We start from the raw sequence: 21,295 nt of genomic DNA, 5'->3' as shown, positions 1-21,295 counted from the left end.
TCCTAATGTTAATGCTTGACTAGAGGGAAAACAACCTTAGCTTAACAATAGCTAGGCCTCTGGTATTTTAGGAGTCCTCTTTAGCATATGAAAGTCCCTCTGGAGGCCTCTCTTTTGCCTTTACCTCCCCCAACTCCCTAGGATATCACCAGTCACTCCTCACAACCCAGTGCAGCTCTTCCTGCCCACAGGTCCCGTCCCTGTGTTTTAGTAAAACCACCTTCTTGCGCCAAAGAGGTCTAAAGAATTTTTTCTTGTCCGTAAGCTCCAGATCGCCACCACCACTCCAAAATCCCATCAACAGGACACTTCCTGCCCAGCTTTATTAGAGCACTTCTCATATTACATTAAAGACATCTGCTTATAGGTGCTCTCCCTCCCCAACAAAATACATACTATAGTTTCAGCAATAAGCACAGGGTTCCGTGGCGTATAGCTTTCTGTAAATGCTTATTAAATGAGTAAATGAATGAGTGAGTGAATGAATGCATGCTGATCTTGCACATAGGTGATATACCACCACATTGAACCCAATTCTCAAACCAGGATCACCTGAGAGACTCTGAGTCAGTAATTTGAGGGTGGCAGATCTACATTGTTGTTTATCAAAGAGGGTTCATCAACCAGTAGCAGCTACATTATCTGAGAACTTGTTACAAACGTAGAATTTGCATTTTAACAAGATCCCAGGGCAATTCGTATGCATAGTACAGTTTGAACTGTATTTTTAAACAAGCTCCCAGGTGATACCCATGTAACCAGTCTGCTGAGGAGCATCTGAGACCTGAAGCTCTAGACTTCCATTTACCGAATGTGCTAGACCCTGTGTGATTGCCTGATGGTTCCTCCTGTCATCTCTTTTCCCCACCTAACAAAGTCCTGATTTTGTTCAGGTATTAGCCCTTCACTGAAAAAGCCTGTCCTTCAAGGAAGTTTGATCCCACTCCCCACCCCACCCCAGAACTGGGCCTGACTGGCCAGAGGGGCATCCCATCTCCACTCCCCCTTCCCCACCGCCCAATCCCACCAGGACTTGGTTCAGGAATAGACATGTGACCAAACTGGGGTCAATGAAATATGAAGGTAGGTCTGTTGGGGAACAATCTAGATAGAGGTTTCTCTTTGGTGAGAGAAAGCCACAAGGGACAAAACAAACAAACAAACAAACAAAAATCTCTCCTGTTCATGACATTGTTCTGTTTCCATACCCTGCCTTGGACCCATGGCTGCCATCTCCTACCTGCCCAAAGAAGAAAGCTAACACTGAGGGATCAGAACAGAGAGGGGAAGGACCTGGGTCTTATGACATTCTTGAGCTCTTCTGTCTCAGGATTTCCTGTTATGTGTGAGAAATAATCCCACTGCCCCAATCAAAGGAGCAACATGGAAACTTGGAGCACAGCAAAGTGAGGCTTTAATCAACGTTCTTGCAGGAGCGGGTGTCTGATGGACAGGCACACTCCTGGCAGTTACAGCAGGAAATTTATCTCCTAGCATGATATCCTTCCCCTGACTCCTCGTTGACTGAATACTAAGAGGTTACAGCCTTACCTGTGCCAGTCACCTATGCCCATGAAAGGCCAAAAAGTAGTCTAATTGGAACAAATGTACATTCCTTGAGGTGATGCAGAGACTTCAGTTCTTTGCCACATGCTCATTGCAAAGCCCGTGAAAAATAAGCCCGAGAAATGGAGAGGGTAAGAAGAACCAGAAAGTGAAGTGTCTAAGGGTTTAGGACTCCATTATGAAGGGGGGTGGGGTGGGGGGGGCTCATACATATTTCCAATAGGTTGTAAACCTATTGTTAACTAGACAGCACAGCACAGCTTTTATTTGATATTTCTGAAAATGAATCATCTCACTTCTCACATTACGGAAGGTAAGTTTGCTTGTTTCCTGTTTAAGCCATTTCTGTTCTTCTGAATATTGGAATACAGCAGATTTTTAAATGTATATTTTCCATTTCATCACCTAGAACATTAAAAGCACTCATTGATATACTGAATGTCTTATTATATTCATTCAATCAATATTTGAGTGCCTACTGTGAGGTACTATGCCAAGTACGTTACAAGTATTATCCTAACCCTCAAGCAATCTGTAAGTCCAGTATTGTTATTCCCACTTTACAGATGAGGAAACTGAAACTTGGAGCAATCCAATGATATGTCAAATAACTAATAAGTGGTAAAATCAGAATTTTAACCTGGGTCTGACTCCAAAGCACATGTTCTATCCACTCTATCATGCTAGTTTGAATGGCTTTTTTACATAAAATTTCAGTACATCAACAGTTCTCAAATTGTTGGACTCAGGAGCCCCTTACATTCTTAAAAATGATTGAGATCATAAAATGTTTTTTATTTATTTAGGTTATATCTATTGATATTTAGCACATTAAAAATTAACACTGAAATTTAAGGTGTCTAATTGATTTCAAAATAGCATTGATTAGCCCATTTCATGCTAACATAAATAATATATTTCCATGAAAAATAACTTTATTTTGCAAACAAAATAGTGAGAAGTGTGACATTGCTTTCCATTTTTGCAAAGTCCTTTAACATCTGGACTAATAGAAGACAACTGGATTCTATCTACTTCCACATTCAATCTGTTGTGATGTGTTGTTTTGGTTGAAGTACACAAAGAAGATCTGACTTGACACAGATAGATCATTGGAAACAAGAGGGGTATTTTACGAGCCTTTTTCGGAAAATTGTGCATATTCTTCGACACCATACCGAAACTGCACAAATGGTAGTTTATTAAAAGTTGGTTCATAGTGAAACCTGAAACCAAATTAATAAAATTTTCATCTCAGTTGCGTTAAAATCCATTGATCTGTCTTATACTTTGAAGTCATCTTTACCCATGAAGAATTTTGTAACATCAGGCATTGTTCATTTGGAGCGTGTTGATTCACTGAGTTATGCAGACCTTCCTAACATTGAGATGTTAATCATACAGTATTAAAAATTGCCTTTGTGGATATAACCATCGATATCATCATTAACGTCTTTAAGTATTGATAAAGCTGTGAAGCTTATGGTAGCTGAAAAGTTCTCATTTTTACTTGAAGTCATCTTTCTACCATTGGCAACAAATACTGGAAATCAGTTATTTTCTTCGAAGTGGCAGGCTCACTTGCCAACTTTCGGGAAAATGTCTACCAAATATCAAAGTCTGAATAACTGCCATTTGTCTCTCAGCCATTCTTTGAGGTAGAAGTGGTATTCCATGAAAAGCAGCTAGTTGAGTCTGTAGCTCAAACAGTTGTATGAATGCTTTTCCTTAAGACAAACATGATACTTTGGAATACAGCGGAACTTTTAAACGTATATCTCCCATTGTGTCACATAAAATGTTAAAAAGACAGGTACCTAAAGGGTGAGATTTAATAAAATGAGTATTTTTTATGGTTTGTTAAGGGTATTCTTTAATTTTGTTTTTAACATTTTTTATTTTTAAGAGACTGGGCATGAGCAGTAGAGGGCCAGGGAGAGAGGGAGACACAGAATAAGAAGTAGGCTCCAGCCTCTGAGCTGTCAGCACAAAGCCCAACTTGGGGCTCAAACTCAGTAACGATTGTGAGATCATGACCTGAGCAGAAGTCAGACGTTTAACCAAGTGAGTCACCCAGGCACCCCTGTCAAGGACATTCGTTGTTTTTTTTTTTTTTTAAGTTTTATTTATTTCTGGGAGAGAGAGAGAGAGAGAGACAGTGTGAGCAGAGGAGGGTCAGAGAGAGAGGGAGTCACAGACCGAAACAGGCTCCAGGCTCTGAGCTGGCAGTCAGCACAGAGCCCGACGCGGGGCTCNGAGGGTCAGAGAGAGAGGGAGTCACAGACCGAAACAGGCTCCAGGCTCTGAGCTGGCAGTCAGCACAGAGCCCGACGCGGGGCTCGAACCCACGAACCGCGAGATCATGACCTAAGCGAAAGTCGGACTCTTAACCGACTAAGCCACCCAGGCTCCCCATGTCAAGGACATTCTTAAATGAAACTAGCAGGGCTGTTTCAGGATTGCAAGTGTGTGGCAGTGAAGAATGCAGCACCTACTGGAATAGTTGGGTGCCATTGCCTTGATTCGTGCTAAGGCACTGGTGGTTTTCTCTGTCTTTGCTCTTACACGATCAATGAAAATGTCAGTACAGTGAAAAATGGTAAACAACATCTTAGTATTATTATGAAAATAGCTTTGACTAGTGGGCCACCGGAAACAGCGTTGGGCTTCCCAAGGGTCCGCAGACCACACTTGGAGAATTGCTACTGTAAGTGATCATGGGGCTAACAAAAGCTCTTAGAAGAAACTGGATATGAAAGGATTGTTGCAAGGCCCTGGAGGAGACTGAGTTCTGCATCACACCGTGGTCTGGCTCCTCCCACTGGGTCAATGTCACTTTTGCCTCAGTGACCACCATGACAGGGGGTCTTTTCAAAGGAGCCGTAGGAGAGTCCAGGTGCTGAGCCGTGAAGCCGGAGGGCATGGGAAGTTGGCTCGCCCAGTCCATGTGCTGCCGGTTACAGACAACACTGCGAATCCACAACTCACTTGTTTCCTCATTTAGCCTGTTAGGCAATTTAACTTGTACTTGGCTTAAACATGCACTATTTAACGTGATCTGAGTTCTGCTTATACTTCTTAAAATACTCCTATAAATGATGTTATCTAAGCCTTTTCCTTGGGACACAATTTTTCTGATGCTGAATAATTGTTAAATAATGAAGGTTTTGTGTCCTGAGGGGCATCAAGACCCGTCTGTCACACAGCCTCCTCCCTCTATAGCTTGCCAGAACAGGCGTCTTGGCCACACAGAGCACGACTCTGGGGGCATCTCACTGAGCCAGTCCATGTTTGCAGGAAAGAAAAACCATGTCCTTGAGCCAGAACCAAAGCTCCTCGGGCTGGGATTTTTTTCTCTCTCCTGCTGGAGAGGGAAGAATGACAATGGTTTGCTAGAATCCCTGCAGTGGGAAAAGCCATCCAGAAATTCCAGCCTGCCAGACATTTCCCTGCCAGAGATACTGTCCCTTGACTCATGAATACACTGAGGAATTTGCCCTGGCACCATCTGAAGGGTTAAGAAAGGATCCTGTTCCTGATTAGCAGTGATGCTTGGGGCTAACTCAAATCAGGGGAAAGGCCAGTCACGCTGCTGGCCTGCTATAGTTACTGAACAAATTTCTTAAAAACACAGAAGCAAGGCGGACAACCCAAAAGATTGACCTGAATTTGTTCTGCGAATGGGAGTTTCTGCCTTGCTGCTGCACTGCCGTGGAAAAAAGTCACGATCTGAAAATGGCAAGGACGGAAGTTCCCGGATCATCAGAGGAGTGGCTGAGTTTTAGCAAGTTTTTCCTACTATTTGACCTAAAATGTTCTTTCTGTCATGGCCACACAGGCTTTTTTTTTTTTTTTTTTTTCTTAAACACAAGAAAACAACTACATCATACATTCCTACCCTCACTTCTGTGCTGGGAGTACAAGAGTTATAATAATCTTCTTGGCCCTGGGGCTCTAAGGCTTCCCATTGAATTGACCTAACCTCATGCATCAGGACAAGCCCAAGCCTTGCAAGGGAGGGAAGAGGAAGCAGGGGCTATAAACATACTCAGGGCAATAATTTCTCAGATCTGGGTCAAATTAGTCTGATCTGTGTGACATTCCCGGTCTCTGTTTGCTTTCAGGCTTGTATACAAACAGTATTCCAGGTGATCTGCCTTGAACCTCCCCCTCCCCCACTGCCCCTTTTACTATCACCTTGAGCTTTTGCTTGATAATTTAGTTCTTATTATTATGTTGGCAGAATGTCTCCCCCACCCCACCCTCAAGCACAGTTGGGGCACATTATTTCCGTGCTGCACTAGTAGGCAAAAATGGATTAATAATTTGGGGGAATGTATATTCTAGTCCTATTACTGAATAGTCATAGATGTTGGAAAAGTTACACACCTGTTCTGGGCCTCACCTGTAAACAGGGGATGGAGAAAGGGCTGAATCTGCAGTGGTTCATAAACCTGGAGACCAGAAATATATTTTTTGCAAGTCCCCTCCTCTACTTCTACCACTTCCTTCTATTAGTCATTCGAGACAGCCACGTCTCCCTGCACTGAGACAAGCTTTGGGGACTGCTGGGCTTGGTAGATTCTAGATTCCTTTCAATTCTAAAATTTGTCTTCTCTCTGTCTCCTCAAATGCCATGCTAGTGCACCACTAGCTTGCGCTCAAGTTGCCAAAGCCTCTGTGCCTTCTAGGTGGCCCACGTGGTTTCTAACCACTCCCTGTGTCTCCAGGCTGTATAGTCCGGACCTTCCACAGCCTAAAACAGATGGGCAATTTGGTGATTTTTAAGATATCTCCTGTATTTAAAAGAGTGAAGTGGAGGCTCAGAGAAGTTAGGTGGTGGCAAGTACTCGCAAGTTGGGTCGAAGGGCAGCAAATAGGCGAGACACCCACATTCCTCACATGCCGCGTCCCAGTAGCCACACATAGAGGCTTCTGGAAAGAAAAGATTCCTACCAGTTTCTGAGGGAGCATATGGCCTCGGAGTGCTGCCCAGAGCTGCCCCCCACACAGGCTCCAGGACTGACTTAGCTTCCTACTCCAGTAGGAAGCATGACAAGTTCCCACCTACACTGCTGGCCCGAATGTTGGAGAACCTGGAGCAGTCGGGAGCGCAAACATTTACTCTCTGGAGGTGTTGTTTGGTGCTGTTGTGACCAAGGCAAAAATACAGTCTCCTGAGTTCCCTGTTCCTACGATAGGGCACAGACTATAGATTAAAGAAAAAGAAAAGAAGTAAGAAAAATAAACATGAGAGAGTCAGCTGATTTTGCATCTGTAGAAAAAGAGGGAGAATCTAGGTGGCTTCAGGGAAAACAGAGACAATCAAACAGGAAAAGAATTCAAGAACATACAGACGAAGTGTCAGTCATATGCGTGAAAACATAACATAAAAGAAAATCCATTCATATAGAAGATAAACATGGAGAAGGGGACTCTGTTTGGTAAATAACTTAAAATGTTTCCTCCAGGAGGCCAGTAGGGTCTCTCATTTAAAACAGAAGCATTCGAAACATGATTTGCCAGTAAGATAAATGTTGAAACAAAACATTAAAAATTGAGACAAAATTTCTGATCACAATTTTGCTTACATATTTCCTTAAGTCACCATAATAAAATCAAGATACTTCCAGTTAATGTACTTTTTAATCTAAACCTTCCCAAGAGAACTTAAAATCAAATGATAACATTGATCAAAGGGTTGGCATCAAGAGCCAAAGGAAAATATCTCTGAGAGTCAGAAAGTCAACAATGGCATAACTGCTTAAATATTTGAGAGAGCATGATGACTTACAATCTTAGGTTAGTCAGTGATTATCTAAACTCGCAGAAATTGTCCTAAATTTCCATGCCTCTGTGTGCTCGTACATAAAATGTGACAATACTGTTTTCCTGGCCCTGTTATGAGAAAATGAGCAATCTAAAATGCCACCATAATTCTAATTAAAATGTACCTTGAGTGCAGGGAGTGAAATTTGCTTATCTTTAAGAACCAATACAATTTGCAACAATGTGGATAGAACTAGACAGTATTATGCTAAGTGAAATGTCAGTCAGAGAAAGACAAATATCATATGACTTCACGCGTATGTGGAATTTAATATATAAAACAGATGAACGTAAGGAAAGGGAAGCAAAAATCATATAAAAACAGGGAGGGGGACAAAACATAAGAGACCCTTAAATGCAGAGAACAAACTGAGGGTTGCTGGAGGGCTTGTGGGTGGGGGATGGGCTAACTGGGCAAGGGGCATTGAGGAAGACACTTGTTGGGATGAGCACTGGGTGTTATAGGTAGGGGTTGAATCACTGGATTCTACTCCTGAAATCATTATTGCACTATATGCTAACTAATTTGGATGTAAATTAAAATAAATAACTTTTTACAAAAAAGAACCAATACAATATTTTTTAGAAGAAAAAAAAGTTCGCCAAACAATAAGGAAAAACCAGTTCAGTTGAGAGAAAACAAAATGGCTGACCAGGCTTTCATCTCCATCTCTTCTTTCTAACAGAGACAAAGTAACCATGTTTTATATCCTCTACTATGAATTCATTTGGAATGTTTTCCCTATACATGAGAAATAACTTTCAGAATCCAGTGAGTTTAAAGAAACCACATTTCCTTGATGGGTCTGTGGCTTATAGAGATCGTCCCTATTACCTATTGCCGCAGGAACGTTTGGCCTATTTAAAGGTCGCAGGTGTGTGAGAACAGATGGTATTGAGAACAGAGACATATTCAGGCTGCAAAAAAGACTGCCAACAGTCAGCTTGAGGGCAATGCTTTAAGAGCAATAGTGTTTCTTCCTTTCTCTTACTCACGTGTGCATGGGAGCAGGTACTCTATCGGAGCTGTGTCCTAGAAATTCAATTTTTTTTCCTTTTGTGTTCCTTAGGAAAGAAGTGCCAGCTACTTCAAAATACAGGCTAGCTCTGACAACCACCTTGGAATCAATGCAGTGAGCCTCCCTGAGAACGGTAGGTAGGAAGTGAGTTGTTCCTACTATTTTGAGTTTAAAAAAGAAAGGAAGGATGGAGAGAGAAAGAGATGAGGGGGGAGGGGAAAGGCAGAGGAGCTGCTTCCTCCTGGCTGGGGAGGGAAGAGGGTTCACTCTCTGGAACAGGATGGTGGTTTAGGTCAAGGGGAGGCAGAATGATGTTGGCACCAGTCCTGAGCCATCATCCCCAGCCTCTGGGCCTCTGCAGGTGTCTGTGTGCAAGAACTGAGTGTGCAGGTCGGGAAGAACGTCCATGGCTTGCTGTTCGGCCTGATGATGTGTGCAGGCCTGTGGCAGGCTGACTGTGGTACTGGAGGATCATCCACACCCAACAAACACTGTGAACTCACCAGCTCTGTCCAGCCTCCACGGCAGCACCCCCAGCACAACGTCCTGCTACAGCTCTGCCTCTCAGACCCGCCCTTTAAGCTTTACTTCTCCAGGGAAACTCAACCACCACTGGTTCCTAAGCCACCCTGTGCCTGAAGTGGTGTTCTGATCCCAAAAGATTAGGTCACTTAGGCTGGAGCATCCCCCACCACCCACCTGTGAGTCAACAGAGACCAGCAAAGAGCTGAGCCCTCCGGCCCGGGTCAGTGTGCCGGGAGCCCTCGGCCTGGCCTTGTAGACGCAGAGCAGCCTTTCTGTCCAGCATGAGGACACCAGAGCACGGGTGACGTTGCCCGAAAGCCCAGGGAGCTACTGCCCACAGTGCTGGGCTCTCTGTCCAGCTTCTGAGAGTCGGCCACAACCCACCAGGGCCAGCTCTGTCTCCCGTCCATCTGTTCACCCGGGACCACCAAGCAGTTCCATGTGGATCCACACTTCCTGCTCGAGAAAACCTAAAGCAAATAAAACAGGGAAGGGAGAGGGTGGAATAAGAGTTTCCCTGTTACCCTGGAACTGGCATTTAGAGTCCCAGCTGAAAAGGAGATGTGCTAAATGCCTCACATTTAAGAGAGTTATTAGAAACCAGAAGCCATAGAGGCTCCCTCCCCTGCCCTGCGGGGCCCTGGGTTTTCTATGAGGCAGCATATTAGCTTCTACAGCCGACCACAGCCATCCCATCACCTCACCACTCCCTTTGTATGGGGGGGGGGTGAGGGGGACAAGAGGAGTCATCGAGGTGGACAACCTTGGGCAGGGTTCTCAGTGAGAAGTGACTCCTTCCCTGTGCCCCACTGTCTACTTCTGCCCCCAGGCAAAGAAGTGGGGGGAAGGACCGAAGAGGGGGGGCTGCGTCTCAGTCTCCAGGTAGACATCTGCTTGCCTCTGGACTTGCAGATTCTCCCTCTTGCCTCCCTGGGCGGGAGGTGGCGGCGGTGGGTCTGTACGGGGAGAAATAGCTGGTCTTGAGCCGTCTTGCCAGGGTTCACCCACAGGGCTGCCCACGGGCAAAGGCACCCAGCGGCAAGAGGCTGGTGGTGTGTCAGCGGGGCAGAACTGAGACGCAGCAAAAGAGGCCTCATCAAGCTAGCTCGCCCTCATCAGGGACCAGTGTGTCCTTTCTTCCCTTCCCCTCCCCACCCCAAGAGCCCCGAGGATCTTAAAACTGAGTAAGAGAAGGAGGCTGACCCAGAATTCTGAATTCAGGATGAGAATGAGGTTTTAAATTGGACTGACAGTGACAAGAGAGGAATGGTGTCTGCCCAAGACGTGCTAAGGGAGAAGCTTTTCATTTTTCATTTGTTAGTTTGTTTTGTTTGGCGAGGAACACATCAGGTTTGAAGGTAGTGATTAGAAAAATTAAAACCATTTCATGTTTCACCCCACAGAGTGGGGACTGTTCAGTGAACGAACGGTTATGTGATGGTAAGCAGCGAGGGGCCTATGGAAGCGTGGATTAGGTAAACTTCCAGATCCTCTCCCACCCTGAGATGCCAGATTTCACTGCAGCAGGGTATCCATTTGAAGGCGGGCCACACCCATCGCTGGGATTCAGTTGTGTGTGGGCATGTCTGGAAGATGGTGGGATTAGTCAATCCTGGGCTCCTGTCTGAGTCCTCAGGGGAAGGCGGGAAGACGAACTGAACGTAAACCTTGAAAGAGCCACTTCCATTAAAATTGAGTAAGACATTGGAGTTAAAGCATTGCTGTAAAGTCACATTTACCTTAGTGCAAACTCTGTGCTCAAGATTAAAAGTTTATTGCTTGGTAACCGTTGCATCTAAAGCTGTGCTGTCCAATGTAGAAGCCACTAGTCACATGTGGCCATTTAAATAAAATTAAAAATTCACTTCTTGTATCACACTAGCCACATTTCAAGTGCAAAGTAAACACATGTAGCCAGTGGCTACTGTGTTGAATAGCGAAGATATAGAACATTTTCATCACAGCAGAAACTTCTATTAGGCTGCTCTGCTTCAAAGACAAAGCTTTGTCCATCCAATGGTGGAAGAGAAAATGTTCCATCTAATGATGGAAGAGAAAATGGCCACGTTGGATTTCTGAGCTATCATCATCTGGTATGTTCAAAATGACAAATTCCAAACTTTAAGGGCAAGTCAAAAGTTAAAGTGACATAACAGAGAGAGGACAAGAAGCAGCCCCATTACTGTAGAGGACATGATGAGCCCTGAGCTCATAAATGTCCCTGAGGCCTGAGTTCTGCTTGAGGAACCTGAGGGGGCACTTAGGGCCACGGGACAGCCCAGTCACATGGCACAGGCACTGGTGCCCAGGGAAGTGACAGTGGTGCCCAGCAGAAGTGATGGCGGTACTCAGGGAAGGTGAGAACACATGGTGGCAGGGATTTCACTATGACAGTTACTTTCCTTATGAGAACTCTCAAAAACTGAGTGATATTTGAAGGACAAGAGCCTGGGACGTATACATTCCAGTATTTTGTTTTTCTCGCCGGGAAATGAGAAGTAGCAACAGAGGTCTGGTTGTTATCTAATGCTGTGTAACTAAGTACTCCAAAACTTACTGGCTTAAGACAAAATCATTATTTATTATCTCTCACAATTTCCCACAGTGGGTCAGGAATTTGGGATCGAAGTGGTAGTGTGATTCTGGTTTACAGTCCCTCATGACATTGCAGTCAAAATACCAGCTTGGCTGTAGTCATCTGAAAGCTTGACTGGGGCTGGAGGTCCACTTCCAAGGGAGCTCACTCACAAACTTGGCTAATTGGTGCTGGCTATTTATAGGAGGCCTTAGTGATCTCAATGTGGACTTCTTTACATGAGCTTCCTGAGTGGTCTTACAACATGGTGGTTGACTTCCCCCAGAATCAGAGATGGAAGTCTTTGAAGTCACAGACTATTACTTCAGCTGTATTCTGTAGTCAAACAGACCACCCCTAATTTGGTGTGGGAGGAAGTTCTAGTCAACTCCTGTGAACTCAATTCCACACACAGTTCCTGTGAATACCAGAAAATACTAGGAGACAAAGTTCATTGGAGGCCATCTTGGAGGCTGGCTACCATGTGGTCACACAGAGCCATACACTAAAGCCATACATCAGATTGTATGATCAGAAATCTATCAGTTGCAAGTGACTAAAATCTACCTGAAATTGTCTCAAGAAAAATAAAATAAAAGAGAACATGTCTTCTACCACATATAACTGAAAAGTCTTGATATAGCCCAATAGAAGTGCTTAAATGATGTTCCTAGGGTTTTGTCTCATTCTCAGATCAGCTTTCCTCATATGGAAGAAAGATGGCTTGCCTCCCTAGTTTAAAAGAGATTACCTCTTTCGTGTTAACAACGACAAAAACCCAGTGGGCTTCCATTGGCTAGAATATATATTTTTTAACGTTTATTTAGTTTTGAGAGACAGAACATGACCAGGGGAGGAGCAGAGAGAGAGGGAGACACAGAATATAAAGCAGGCTCCAGGCTCCGAGCTGTTAGCACAGAGTCCGACATGGGGCTCAAACTCACAGACTATGAGATCATGACCTGAGCCAAAGTCAGGCACTTAACCAACTGAGCCACTCACGCTCTCCAAGAATATTTATGCCTGAATCAATCACTGGTCTTTTTTTGAATTTGGTACTGATTGGTCAGGCTTAAGTCATGTGATTATTCCTTGAGTAAATGTCTATTATATATAAGAAAAAAGGGTTAATGGTGCTGGGCTGGCAAAATTAACCACAGTTCAGTACAAAAGCAAATCCATATGTGTCTGGTTTCCTAACAGAAAATTCTATCATGGGGTGCCTTGGTGGCTCAGTTAGTTAAGCCTCTGACTCTTGGTTTTAGCTCAGGTCATGATCTCAGGGAGAGTGGGATGGAGCCCTACCTCAGGCTCTGTACTGTCAGTTCAGAGCCTGCTGAGGATCTCTCTCCACCTCCCCCCCTGCTCACATGTACTCTCTCTCAAAATAAATAAACATTAAAAAAGAAAATTATATCACATCACACTCACCCCCTTAGAAGACTGACAATGTCAGACTTCCAATCCAGAAACATATCACTGTTTTCCATTATCCTTCTCACGGACCCAGACGTGGACATCCCTCTGTGAGATTTATTTTGCACAGCCAAGGCTAGAGATTTCTCCTGGTTTAGTAAACCTGTGATGTGTCTAAATCTGGATGGTGCTTCAAGGAGCCACGGCTTTGGTTTATACTGATCACAATACATCGTTTCAGTGTCCTCTAGTGTTCTCTTCACCAGCAGGGGAAAGAGAGGAGCTTCCCAGCAAGACCTTAAAGACGTGTGATTAAAACTACTTTATTAAAAGAAACATGACCTTGTGTAAGTAGATTATGACAAATACAGTAAAGCTCACTCGTCTAGACTCTGGATAGCTGATTTATGATATATTCAACACTTAAAAATACTGTGTTCCTGGGTGGAGGTTTCTACAGATCAGATAAAACACAACACAATTGTACACTTCACCACTCATTTGAAGGTATATTGATTCTAACTGAGCATCTGAACATCTGGTTCTAGACACGGTTGATTTTTCTAGTTCCCCAAAGTCCATGGTAGATAAGAAACAACAACCTGGAGTGTGGTGGGGAGTCACTAGGTAGCCAGCAAAGAAGTTATCTGATGGTTTGAGTTGCTGAGACTGCAGTGGGGTCCAGGTTCTTGCTGCTATTTATTTAATATTGATGGTGGGTGAGGCACTTTGCCAAGTACTTTAGCACTTTACATGTTCCGTCTCATTCAATCCCGACAGCCCTATAACGTTGGGGCTATTGTTTTCCCCATTTCATAGCTGGGAAAACTGAAGTTTAAGGGTGATGTCAAGTTATTAAGAGAAGGCTGTTTGTTTGGTAACACCTATTTAATAAAACAGATTAGTAGATAGTGTCATTTAGAAGTGTTTTTTTCAAAAACTGCTTACCAGAGACTTCTTAGGGCATAAGAAGATAAGTGGAAATATTACTTTCAAGCTCTGCCTTATCCCATGACCGGTCAAAATGAAGTGGCTCTGGGGTGTCTTCTAGGCCTGAGATCCTGTATTTTTGGAGGTCTGGGCATCTAAGGTCAAAGAACTTTCTAAATGGTTCCATGAGGGTTGTCTGTTAGAACTGCCAGTGTTCCTATGGGATGCCTTCAGAGTTCCATCAGGGCCCAGAAGGGGGAAATCCGGGACAGTGGTTGACAATGCAGTCTCTTTTCAGAGAGATCGCCAATGATGGACCCCGGCATCTCCATGGTGCATCTGATTCCTACAGCCGCATTTCCCTGGTCCACTTGGCATCCTGACTGGAAGGACACAAGGTCCACTCATATTCTGGGAACCCACAGACCTCAGCTACTCTCACCCCCAGTCTCAAGATTACACAGGACACATTCAAAGAATTCTTTCTTTGAAGAAGGTCAACGTCTTTGGACTTGAGAATTACTGAGTCTCCTGCTTTCATTTGCTCCCCTGCCCTTGGTTCAGCTGGTTGAGAGAAGAAGCCATTGGCTTCAGTGTTTTCTTAACCTCGACAAAGCAAACAAGTGGAGAAAAATCCACTGTATGTTTTCTTCTCTCACAGGGCAAATTAAGAGGCCCTTCTGGATCCTTCTTAGTGGGGGTGGATTTGGTATTGGGAAGGGTAAACGTTTTTCAAGACTGTCAGGAGTCACTGAAATTATGTGGTTTTCATGGATAAGGGTGTGTGTGAGTGTGTGTGCGTTCCTTCGTGCAGATTTTCACAACCCAATGAAGTCCCCTGAGGCCTAAAATGAAGCTGAAATCATCCATGTCTCTTTGAATGCCAGTATCTCCAAAGAGCTCAGGAATTTCACAGTTTCCTGGAACTCAGACCTATGATGTGAAACACTTCAGTTTCTGACCCTTGTCAATTCTAATATGCCCATTGTTCTTTCTGGCCTGGAACTGACCCTTGCATACATTCAGAAACACTTACTGCACAGGACAAGGAAGAGGCATCGAGGAAGAAAATTGAAATATCATCATAATTGTCCTTTGAAAAATAGAATTAATTACTGGATTCAAACCCTCTGCAGTAATGGGGCACAATATTCTCTTTCAAAGATATTTCTGTTAGTTTTAGATTTTACAGTGCATCAAGATCAAATTTATACCCACAAAGGTGTTGGTATTGGCTGGCGCTAGATGAAATTATGAAGGAAAGCACATTGAATTTCCCTACCTTCCTTCTTTGTGACCTTTTACTGCCTCTTAATGACTCTCCTGCCCCAGATGTCCCTGCTCTTAGGACATTCTCTCCCAACAGAGAAAAAACAAGGTGATGTAACAAATTAATTCAAAGGGGAAAGAATTAGGAATGTGTTGTAGTGTCTCATGCTGCCATGAAACAATACACTTTAAAAGACAGCCTCTAAAGAGAGGGGTACTTTGTAGGAACAAGTTTCTTTTTAGGGGCGGGGAGAATGTTGTAAATTCTCTTCCTCATGAAAATCACTGGGGTGGGAGTGTGTGCATAAAACACACCCTTCCCCAGGCTTAACCCTGACCTGGGGGCTCTAGGAGAGGAATCTGAAAAGCCTGTCTTCTGGGTCATTTTTGTGACTAGCTAAGGTTGGAAGTCACTGCACTCTACACCCACACAAAGCTGAAGGGCCTGTAAAACACTGTGCTCCTCAGGGAGAGACCAACCTGTGTTCCATTTTTGACTCTCTTGCTCGACATGTGGCTTGAGCTAATCACGTAGCCTCCTTGAGTCTCGCCTGCAAGTTGGGTTAATTCTTCTGCTTTTGCTGTGTTGTTGTACGCGTGCAAATCATTCACATACAGGCCTGGCACAAAATTCTCAGACCCAGGGCTAAGCGCTCAGTTCCTGACCATTCTCATTAGTGTTGAGGAAGAATTTGCACGTCAGTGTCTAAATATCTTTGTATCGCTTCAGCTGGGTGTTCCCAATCTTTTTAAAAAATTTTTAAATGCTTTCTAATATACATAAAAGTATAGAAAATAGTATAATAACTTTTCCTGTGCCTGTTACTTCGTCTTTACAAAAATCAGCATATTGCTCTGCCTTCTTGTAATTCTGTTACATTTTTTAAGTGGTAGGAAACGTAATGATCCTTATGGTAACCTATGCTTGGTATTTTTTAAACCTTCTGAGCACGGATGCTACAATTTGGGGGAGGTGGATAACATACACTAGGAATGCCCCGCCCCGTCGCTCAGCACCCTGGTGACAGATAAATTTTAGTGACTCTCCTCAGACACCAGTCCAACCACATGAAATTCATGATCACAATTCAGACCCCTAGGTCCACAATGTACGCACACAAATAAGCCCGTGTCCTGGACCACATTTAATGCTGCCAATCGTATTGTAGAGTTAACGCCAATGAAGACATACATGTTTCCAAAAAGCGACAAGCATAATAACTGGGAAAACCATAAAGTGGATTCATGTCCAGCCCATGCCTCCAGCCAGACTGCACGTTTTATGCAGAAAACTGTGTCAGAGCAGCTGTTCATCAGGGTGAAGAACAAAAGCACGGAGGAGGCTGGAATTCTGGGCCTGGTGTGCTGGGTGATAGATCTGCTGTTCGAGAGTGTGAAGGACCTTCGGGGCGCCTGGGTGGCTTAGTCGGTTAAGCATCTGACTTTCGCTTAGGTCATGATCTCGCGGTTCGTGGGTTCGAGCCCCACGTCGGGCTCTGTGCTGACTGCCAGCTCAGAGCCTGGAGCCTGTTTCAGTCTGTGACTCCCTCTCTCTCTGACCCTCCCCTGCTCACGCTGTCTCTGTCTCTCTCTCTCTCTCTCCTATAAATAAATAAAACATTAAAAATAAAAAGAGTGTGAAGGACCTTCATGACTTGTTTCTTCCTGGCAACTTGTGACAGCCCTCACATTTTCAAGGGAATGTGTGCTCCTTGTCATCCGTTTCTAAGGCTCATGGTTCTTGAAATCCTCAGTCTGATGTACTAACACTGCCAGTGAGAACTCACAGCTCTTAGTATTTATTTACTCATAAGTTAACCATTGGATGGGAAGCCGACAGCCTAATAAACACGACTCTAAGCCCAAAGAAACAACATATAAATAGGAAGGGGAAAAAAAATAGTGTGGCTCAGAGCTCAGTTCTGCTAACTGTTTGGAGTAGAAATGAGAATCCAACACGGTCTTGCTCTTATGCTATGAATCCAGGGCAGAAGATGGCTCCGGGGTAGGGGGGATCAAGCTGTAGGGAAAGAGGTGTTGCAGCAGCTTTGAGGTGCCCACTTAAGCCGTGGGAAGCATGGGACTCATGAAAAGAAGACGTGCTCTTAAAGTGTAGAAGCCATGTTTGGCCTAGTTACCTTGTTCTCACACTGTTCACCTTAGGAATTCGCCAGGAAGCTTCCAAGGAAATTTCACACATACAGTCAGACAGCTGGTCCGATGAAGGCTGCAAATCCCCTGATCCCACCTCGCTCCTTACCCATGCCTCGCTAGCCTTCTAGAATTTCCATAGTGGGAGGGTGGCTTGTTGTGAACCTAACCCAGAACACTGTCTGTCACATAGTCACATTCCTGCCAGGTCACTTGCTTGCCTGCCCAGCTCCCTCCCTGGACATTGATAATCTCCTGACCCCCAACAATGCCCTGTGACTACAAAGTGATGAGACTTATCTCCCGAGCCAGATCTGGAACTCTGTCTTGTTACTTTTCAGTCACACCGGGCATATGACGCACTTGGAACACCTCAGAGGACAGAGAGGTCAAAAAGGTGTCATGGTTTACTTAAAGGACTAAAATCTGTTAATCATGGCTAAGAACAGGCAGGATGGAAAAGGGAAAGAAAGGAAAGGAGGATGGAAGGAAGGAAGGGTGGGCAGCTGGCCGCCAGTTACAAATTATTGAGAAGTCCAGCTCCTATTTTGTATGATTTTAAACCAAAATAATATTCTCATCAGCTAGGACACTTTACTTTCCTTGGGATAAGCTTTTCTCTCATTCTGAGGTGAGGAGGGTAACAAGTTGGCTAAAAAAGAGTTTTCCTTTAAATTGTGGGAAAGTCTCAGAGAGAGAATCCCTTAGCAAAGTGACATCTAGTTCTGACAATCTCTGATGCTCTTTAACGTCTTAACTTCATACTGAATTCACCTTTGCACTTTTTGTTACTGTAATGACAACATGACTTTCCTTCATGTGCTCCATTTTAAAGTTTTTTTTTTTAACATTTATTTGAGAGAGAGAGAGACAGAAAGGGAATGAGTGGGGAAGGGGCAGAGAGAGGGAGACACAGAATCCGAAGCAGGCTCCAGGCTCCAAGCCTGACACAGGGCTCAAACCCACAAACTGGAGATCATGACCTGAGCTAAAGTCGGACACTTAAGCAACTGAGCCACCCAGATGCCCCTAAAGTTGTTTCATTCATTATAAATCATCTCATCATTCATTATAAATATTCTTATCCCCAAGTGAAGAAAAACATCGGACAAAATGGGGGACACAAATTTAACCCGTAACTTCCACCCCTCCCCCAACTCTGTCAGCAGCCACAGGACCAAACCTTAGCGCATCTTCCACTCAGCACAACGGTCATCACCATATCAAAGAATTCGTTGGGGGCTAATTCGGGTAATGGCAGCTCCCACCTGCAGTATTTGGACAAGTGCCCACTACCACCGGCTGCCCAGGGCTTCTTGGAAAATAAATGGCTCTCAGAGTAACTTTTTTCTCTTCTGTGTCAATAAAACTCACCAGTCCTGGAAACTGCTTGCCCACATTTGGTGGGTCATTCCTCCCTTGAAGGGATTTGAATAAGGAACCAGAGAAAAGGGCTCCTTATCTCCCAAAGCCGACCCGATTGTCTCTCTCCAGGGCCACCTGGTTCCCCTCAGCCTTGTGCCTTCGTGCAGCTGGTGTTGACGTCAGGTGAATCACAGAGTCTTGTGTTTACACGTGGATCTCCAAAAGGCAGGTTGCTAGTGAGCTGCGCCAAGGCAAGTTGCAAAGCTCATTTTATTTACTTGTCTTTATATCTGAAAAGTAGGCTTTCTAAACACTGACTATTCAGGGGGATTCACACACATCCCTAGAACACAGGCAAATAACATCATCTCCTCTTTGTCAATGAAGAAATGGACAAAGGTGGAAGCTCCTGGCCCAAGGCCACACAGGAAGCACGTGAGCCACAGAGCCAAATAGGATGGGTGGGGTTAGGCACATGTCCCTCTGCTCCCACCCTAGGCGGCTCCACCTCCTCTGAACAGCATATATTCTTGGATATCTCAAAATGTGAACAAAGGGTGGCTCAGTCCTTTAAGTGTCTGACTTTGGCTCACATCATGAACTCACAGTTCGTGGGTTTGAGCTCCCCTCCCCCCACCGTTGGGCTCTGTGCTGACAGCCAAGAGCCTGGAGCCTGCTTCAGATTCTGTGTCTCCCTCTCTCTCTCTCTCTCCGCCCCTTTCTCACCCACTCTCTGTCTCTCAAAAATAAATATTGGGGCACCTGGGTGGTTCAGTCAGTTAAGTGATGGACATCGGCTCAGGTCATGATCTCACAGTTCGTGAGTTTGAGCCTTGTGACGGCCTCTCTGCTGACAGCTCAGAGCCTGGAGCCTGTTTCGGATTCTGTGTCTCCCTCTCTCTCTGCCCCTCCCCTGCTCATGCTCTGTCTGTCAAAATTAAATAAACATTAAAAAAGTAAATAAATAAATATTAAAACAATTTTTTTAATGTTACACTGGTTGAGTACTCATACCTTAGCTTCCTAAAGCCTCTAGCTCTGTAACAGAATTATTGAGGGCCAGCCTTTTGGTGCAATATGTAAATGGAAGATTCGTGAGGGCCAGCAATGTTGATGTTTTCTTAGCTGCAGTATCCCCAGTGTCCAGACCTATGCCTGGCTCATGGTGGGGGGCTCAATAAATACTAGCTGAATGATGGATAAATTTCAGCTGCATTCTGTTAGCCTTTAGCACTAACATCTGGGTCTTGCCTGTCTGATTCCTTTGTGAGCCCTACACTCCTTAGCCACCTCAGTGATAAAGACCACTTAAATAGGCTTTCAGTTGAGGTTCTCTGAAGAAGTCACAGAAGGTCACATCTAGAATGGTCTTTATGCTATGGATTGTTTTAGTCTATACAAGCATATAGAAGTAAAATGGTTTGTTCAAGTTCCTTCTATTTTAAAAAACTTTTTAAATGTTTACTTATTTTGAGGACAGAGAGAGAGAGAGAGAGACAGAGTGTGAGTGGGGGAGGGGCAAGAGAGAGGGAGACACAGAATCTGAAGCAGGCTCCAGGCTCCAAGCTGTCAGCACAGAGCCTGATGCAGGGCTCAAACTCATGAACCATGAGACTGTGACCTGAGCAGAAGTCGGACCCTTAACCACTTAACTGACTGAGCCACCAGGTGCACCCAAGCTCCCTTTGCTTTAATACTTGCTATAAACTGAAACATGTCCTGCCCAAATTTATTTCTTGAAGCTCCGAACCCCCAGCGTGGTGATATTTGGAGTGGGGCCTTTGGGTAGGGCTCTTATGTTCTTCCTCTGCTCTCTCAAATCTCTCTCTCTGATATGGTGACAAGATGGCCATCTGCAAACCAGGAAGAGGGTCCTCACCAGAATCTGGGCATTTTGGCACCCCAATCTCAGACTAGCAGCCTGCAGAACAGTGAGAAATACATTTCTGTTGTTTAAGCCATCCCCTCTATAGTAGTTTGTTATGACAGTCCAAGCTAAGACAATACCATACCACGCTGGCTTTTCTTCCTTCTTCTTTCCTTCCTTCCTTCCTTTCCTAAGTTTATTCATTTTGAAGAAGAAAGAGTGCACAGGTGAGGGAGGGGCAGAGAGAGAGGGAGAAAGAATCCTAAGCAGGCTCAATGCTCTCAGCGCAGGGGCTGACACGGGGTTCCATCCCACGAACTGCATGACCATGACCTGAGCCGAGATCAACAGTCAGATACTTAACCCACTGAGCCACCCAGGTACCCCTCCACTGGCTTTTCTAATGCAGCCTTGTCTCAGGGTTAGGCTATCATCAACATCATGCTGGTGGTCACCCAGGACAGAACAGTTACAGGAGATTTACAGAGAAAGCCACGCTCTTACTTTTGTCCTCAGCTCTGTAAAACTGAGTTGATACACAGGTTATTGTTAGGTATTTGTTTGGGGCAGACATTGTAAAACTCTAAGCCAGGCTTGGAAAAATGAGCCCTTCTAAGGGGCAAGCTCTCTTGATAAGAAGGCATTTTGTTTCAGGAACAATCTCAGTGGATCCTAGGAATGGGAATCATGACATCACTCCTCATTCTACCTGTGAGGAAGTGTGTGTTTCTCTCTACCTTTCCCCGCTAGGCAGCTGAAGTTATTTATTGGGAAACTCTTATT

At 44.5% G+C, this 21,295-nt stretch overlaps 1 long non-coding RNA gene across 1 annotated transcript in view; it reads right to left on the bottom strand.

Annotated features, from left to right (window-relative positions):
- Positions 1-18,976, bottom strand: part of LOC120234275 — a 74,136-nt gene extending 55,160 nt beyond the window's left edge. Inside the window, exon 1 of the long non-coding RNA XR_005529041.1 lies at positions 18,757-18,976. This is a non-coding gene — a long non-coding RNA (uncharacterized LOC120234275). The remainder of the gene's footprint in view (positions 1-18,756) is intronic.
- Between the last annotated feature and the right edge of the window lie 2,319 nt (positions 18,977-21,295).

Source organism: Hyaena hyaena, unplaced genomic scaffold, assembly GCF_003009895.1.
Source record: "Hyaena hyaena isolate Hyena2069 unplaced genomic scaffold, ASM300989v1 scaffold_105, whole genome shotgun sequence".
NCBI classification, from domain to species: Eukaryota; Metazoa; Chordata; class Mammalia; order Carnivora; family Hyaenidae; genus Hyaena; species Hyaena hyaena.
This window is presented reverse-complemented; position numbering and strand designations above follow the sequence as displayed.